Source organism: Hyposmocoma kahamanoa, unplaced genomic scaffold (assembly GCF_003589595.1).
Source record: "Hyposmocoma kahamanoa isolate Upper Pololo Valley unplaced genomic scaffold, ASM358959v1 76, whole genome shotgun sequence".
In the NCBI taxonomy this organism is placed as follows: domain Eukaryota; kingdom Metazoa; phylum Arthropoda; class Insecta; order Lepidoptera; family Cosmopterigidae; genus Hyposmocoma; species Hyposmocoma kahamanoa.
Window position 1 is genome coordinate 5,573,402 of NW_020653900.1, and position 6,810 is coordinate 5,580,211.

Genomic DNA, 6,810 nt, shown 5'->3' on the forward strand with positions numbered 1-6,810 from the left:
TACGTCTACAAAATCGTTTATTGTGTTTGTAGCATTACCATTGCCAACAGCGAGAATATTCAAACTAAGTATACACAGGGTGTAATCGTTAAATGTGCCCAGGCTATTATTTCACAAATATTATAGATATTAAAAAGCTTTAAACTGACATCGAAAGTACTTTACCTAATAGGTAAATCGCCATCAATAACTTTTCAAAAACAAAACTAGTAGTATAGAAATTTTAACATTAAAATGTTAAAATTTCTAAACGCTCCCATATATTTAATATGACATTTGTAGAGAGGTTTTAGTTGACCTATTATAATCTGCCGTTCCAAAACAATTGAAAACGTGTTTATTTTTTAAAAATTTTGGATACAATATAATCTATAAGAAATATTTATACGACTGAACGTTACATGTCTCTCTATTAAATGTATATTAATAAAAATTTTAAGACATAAAGGAGAAGTCGACGTAAAATTCACATGAAAATGTGAAAGTTTTTTATACAATACTGAGGGCATACCTACTTGCTTGAATTTGTGTATTTAGTACATTTTAATTTACTTTGAGCGTTAAGCGCTTTTCCCATTGTAGTTTCCTGGGTTACGACCCAGGTTAATTAAGCAAGCAAGCACGTCATCAGAAACTCAGCAGACTACTATAGATTAGTAATATGTGCCTGGAAACATAACAACATTTTCGTTTAGCAAATGGTCCTAACTTGTCAAATATTACTTTTAATGTTTTTTACTTTTTTTATTACACGTCTTCCTCTCTTTGGTTTTTTAGTATTTCCTCACATTTGAGAAAAACACTATACAAGCCTCGACGGGAACGGGGATTACTTGATTCGCAGCAATCCCTTAGGTACTTCCCGGCATCTGCAGTAATGTAGGTACTATTTAATTCGACGTGTGAAACAAACACTGGAATGAAAGATAACTTAATACAATATAATACAACACTGCTTCTTATAAAAAGCCTGATAAAATCTTTTTTCAGGCTTTTTATAGAAATTTAAATTTTGACATCTCCGATTGCCAAGTTATGAATTACTTTATCGATACACATCAGCTGTACAAAAATTTATTTTCTTGCAATGAAAAACTGTTTATTATAAATTATTTTGAGGTCGATGATCACCCCGGAAGTGATGTTGGGCCTGATATTACATTTTAATCGGACTTAAATCGTTTAGTACGTAGGTTTACCTACCTACTGTACGGCAATGTTGGCAATTTTGTGTTGTTGTAACCATGTTGTAGCCAGCCGTTTACATGTACATATTTGCAAGTTGACGCAATTCTAAATCTGTTTATTTTCCTGTTTACATCATCAGTGTTTGGTAATGTTAAATAAAGTTCGTTTTAAACAAGTTGATGTAAGTTGATATATGTTAAATTTATTACATTCAATATACTTAATATATATATTGAATGATACAAGAACGGTTCTACTACCACAAGACACGTCTGTGTGTGTTGTCTGCGGTTGACAAGCGGTCATTCGCAAATATAATGGGAGTTGAATTAAAAAAAAAAATTTAAATTAAAAATTTATTTATTTCTCAATTTGGTTCAACAATGGTAGATCAGGTCCTCCCTTAAGCAAATTAAAACCTCCCTTTAAAAAAATTAGCGCTGGGGAATATAATTTATAAAATTTTTAAACAGTATTGGTCCCAGACTAGAACCTTGAGGAAATCTCGAAGTTACACTTTGTAATGAGGAATGTCAGCCATTGACGACAAACATTAATAAGTCTGTCAAATATATCTTAAACCACCTAATTGAGGTCCATATGCCATAAAAGGACAATTTCTGTAACAAGATATTGGTGAGATACTTTATCAAAAGCTTTATTAAAATCATTATAGATCATATCAACTTGCACATGGCTGTCTAAGGGCGTATCTATAAAACATACTACACATGATATTAAGTAAGTGCAAGGAGACATAGTATTACAACCAGTAGTAAAACCATGCCAAACATCTGACAGATATTTTATGAAATAATAATAAAGCACAATAATACCACAGTATCACATTATTTTTCCTAATACAGTCCATAACATAACCTTAGCAAAGTTGTTTGGATCTGACTATAGCTATGCTTCGACTAAGATAACTTGCGTAACGTATAACAGAACGGTCGCCCCATATCGTCAGCGTCCTTCGTTAGTATCTAATCACACCTACTCGCTGACGTACTTACCGTCGACTAGAATTTTAATTACAGATCGAAATATTCTTATATAACATTGTTTACTAAATATCACAACTTCATTAAGGTGAGCGCCCCAACGCTACGAATTTATAATAGTGTAATGGGCACAATGATGCATTTTTCACAAACTCTGTAGCAATTTAACTGCCTCTGTGGCCGGACGGTTACCACGCCGGATTGCCACGCAGAGGTTCGATTCCGGGGCCGGGAGAAATATTTGTATGACCTACATTTATTTCTCTCGTGACTTTGGGTGTAATTTGTGGTTGTCTATGTGTGTGTCCATGGCACCCGCAAGGCAGGGTTTCCCTAGTGCGGGGCTATGTTGACAGTGTGTATTATTATTATTATAAAAAAAATCCTATAAGCAACTTTAGTTCTGTGACCTTGGATGACGTTTTAGCTCAGACAATACTTCAGTCTTATCAATCTATGAGTATGGAATCCTGAACAAGATACAATTTCTTGGAATAGCTTGCGTATACTTCTTTGTAAAACTAGTCCACTGTGTTCCAACTTTGTAAATAATACATCCACCAACAGCTTTTTACTATAATGTCTTCTTGGAACTTAAACTACGTACTTCGATTCCTGAAAGTACGTGGTCTTGTTGTTCGAGGTATGACTGCGGAGTTCGACAAACCGAATTATTAAACTTAATCGTCCCATCACAGTATACGTAGATACAGTTAATGAACCAAACCCATAAGGGAAGGCGCACTAAAAACTGGATTGTTGTACTTATAAGTAACAGTGAATACATTTAAATAGAGTTGTAACTCATCTGCTGCTCATACAAAACCACGTACGCATAAAGTATTATCGCATACCTGCCAGTATAAAATAATCAAGATCCAAGAACATTAACTGTAATGATTTTAATAACTCAAACTATAGGAAGCCCTCAACTTGTGAATTAAGAAAATTAGAAGTAGGTTTTACGTACATTAGTGTATTCGTCATCTTTTTATATTTTTTTATTATTTAAAACTTCGTAATATCCAAATTATAGCGCTCTTAATTAATTATGCTATGTCAGAAAGGTCTTCATAAAAAAAAATATTATTATACTTTATTACGAAAAAGGCCACAAAAAATAAGAATAGAAATATTTAGACACATAACAAATAGTTAGAAATAAGTACGTATATGTTTTTCACTGACATCACGATGTTTAAAGTCAATGACGTCTCTATTTAAACTGGGCTAAAGGTTGTTTGTCAGTTCTTCGTCATTAATAACTTAAGTATGAGGATGTACATATTGATAAACAAACATGAGACGCTAGATATGCATTTGCTTTGTTGTATTGTCATTATATTTATTGTATTTGTTTTTAAGTTTGGTTATGGGTAAAATAGGTATGATCGTTATTTTCCATCAATTGTAATACGTTTATATTTTATTAAAGTTGTTTCGTTACATTGATGTTATTATTCATACATTCCCATTTAATATCATCATTGCTTTTGTTGGTGAAACTTCTTCTAAGTTTCTCTCATTCTTTCCTGAGCCTCTTTTCGCAACGCCTCATGTTGCGAACCGGTCTTATACCCGCTCGGCACGAGACGCGGGGGAGGACGACACGGCGAGCGTGACGTCACGGCGAGCGGCAGCGTTGCCGGTGGCTGTCGATAAGGCGAGTGCCCGTGCCGAGCGGGTATAAGACCGGTTCACAACATGCTCCCCGGGTTGAAGTATGAAATCTTCAAAGAACTGGAAGAGGACAAATATTACTAAAGGCTCTACGTATGGTGCCTCTCTTAGTTTTTATTTATTATATTTGAGTCTAGAAATTTCTATGGAGACAAAAAGAAAACATTGAATAATAATAGAAATAGTAACTAAAAATGCAAATAGCCGGTGGAATGTTATCTCATTGGTTTTACAATTTTTGTTTTCACCCAAATTTTTACAAGGTGTATCGTTACAACTTGGCATTTTCACGTTTTACAAGAGATCTTGTACCTATGTACAACGATCGCCATGTCACTGTGGCGATGTTTGTAGGCGTGTCACCTCGATATGATCATTTTGATCATATCAAGGCGACTCGAACCACGCCCCCACCCAAATCTCCCTTTTTTTCTATATCTATGGAGAACCCAGCTTACCGCAGAGCGATTGCGTAATTAAATTAGTCGTGCTGCCGTTGTCGAGCAGCATTCGAGCAGAGTGCACGGTGCGCTTGCCGTCTACCACCTTCACGAGCGCTGTGGAAAGCAAAACGAGAGGAGTAGTAAACTGTTTCGACTCGTTTGAAGTGGCAAAGTTGCTAGTTGTGGCAATGGCAGGCTCAGGGATGGGCCGTGACTCACGCAAATGCAATAGCGTATTATGCCTTTTTTTTGCAACATTTACAGGGTACAAGGTTGCAATTATTTTCTAAATGCCCTGGACGTAAACAATTTAGACAGACCTTGGCCTTTTGTATACGCATTTCAATAGGAAGGGCTCTGAATGTTTCACAGTTAAAAATAAGATGATTTTGATTGCATAAGGGACATATTAATTATTTTTTTTAAGAAAGTAATTTTTTTTTTTGACTCTTTTTTGTCAATTTTCATTTGATTTTTGACTCTTTGTACCAATAAGTAAATTTGAATTTGTTTTATAAGTTTCTATTTTGTGTGAGTTACCTTTACTTTCCTGCAGTCTCCAATAAGTCTGCTCTGTTCATAAGAAAGGTAATAAATGTGTCTAAAGAAGGTGGGGTAGTTCGAGTGTTTCTATGCTCTTCCCATACCCTGAGAGTGACACTATCAAGTTTCTCGGCCATCATGTGTATTATAAGTGTGTCTCAATGCTCAATAGGCTGTTCTAAGGTAGACAGTGCACGAAGATTTTTATTTGTGACGTCTATAAGGCGACGAATAGCTGAACAAGATTCACTACGTATACACTCAATATTGAAAAGTTCCCTGGCGTGGTTATTAACAAGTAATCTTTTGTTATCGTGCCTATTGCACAATAAATCCCACGCCGAGTCACAATTTTCGGCCTTAAAGTCCAAGTTATCAATAAAGAGCTAGGCACTACCTTTAAGAAATGCACGAAGATAATGCAACTTATTGATATTATCTATATCCTGCCTGCAATTAATTAAAGAAACAAAAGTATCCCTAGTATATATAGGGACGTGAAATAAAAGTGGACTGTATTACAATAGGACTGGTATATTCGCCGTCTCAATTATACGTGTACTCGTTTATAATAAATGCGTAGGGGTCGACAGTCGCATCAAGGCATCGAATTGCATGTTTATTTGGTCTATGTCCAGTCAAGGGCATATCAAGCTTGATTCTTTGGACGGTTCTTCTTGCAAGTGGCGTACAGTTGAATTCAAATTTTAATTACCAAGCGTGACGAGCTTTTGAACTTGTATGTAATTCTTTAGTCGTCCTCTACCTCACCTTTCGTTGATCCTTTTTTGAAGTTTTAATTTTTTTTCCTAACCTTTATAATGTTCATCAAACTTCCTTCTCTCTTTCTTGTAAAAGTGCCATTATAATTATATGGACGTCGGGTCTGCGCCAAAAAGTGTCCGAACTTATAGGGCGTTAAAATCGTATACAGAGCGTCATTCACGCTTTAGTCTTCGTTTGTTCGACTGACAGCGAAGCAAGCAAAATTAGACAGTACTGCGATGACATTACAATTTAAATTCAACGTTTTAGCTTTTTCATATTCCTTTACATGTCACTACGTTTAAATAGGTTGACTTGGGACATTTTTTTCGTGGTTTTTGTATTAGACCCGTCGTCCATTTATTTGTAAGTCAATGAAGAGTGCGCATGAAGTTTCTTACTTTGTTCATTAGCTAAAATTGTATTAAAGATGCTACTGGTCATTAATAAAAATATAAATAAATATACTACACATTAAGAAATCTTTTTATTATTGTCTATTTATTTAAAACACTTCCATTAGAAGATATTCTTTGGTTGCGCCCCCCTTTCCAGGTCTTAAATTTCTATCTCAAGATATTTTTTTATTCAACTGATGGGACGAGCAAGTTGTACGCTCGTCCCGTGGTAAGCGACACGCCTGTTCATAACAGTTGCAGTACCACGCAGAGCTTTAAAACACAAAGATCTGAGGTCACTGCCACTGCGCCCGTCTCACCCTGAGACATAAGTTGACAAGCCGCATGTGCCTGTAATTTCACCAGCACCCTTACTTACCCTTCAAAAACCGGAACGCAATTCCATGGTCAGGCTCTTTCACAAGGAGCTCTACTGCTACTTAAAAGTTGCCTTGAAGAAATAACTACTTAGCAATAAAGCCCCCGATTGTACGTACATTAGCTTACTCTGTGATGCTTAAATTACTTTTCTATGTTGTTATTGTAATTTCGAAAGTGCAATAAAGAATATTTCTATAATACATTCATTCATTCATATTGTTTATAGTATTTCCTTAGTTTAACACCATGTAATAAGTAGGTATTTTTTATGATATCAGGACGAACGAGTCGTGGGGCTGGTGGTAAACGACACGCCTGTTCATAACAGTTGCTATGCCAAAGCTTTAAATCGGAAAGCCACTGCGCCCGTTACCCTAAGGGCTCATGACCATATGGTAAGAAAAGTCG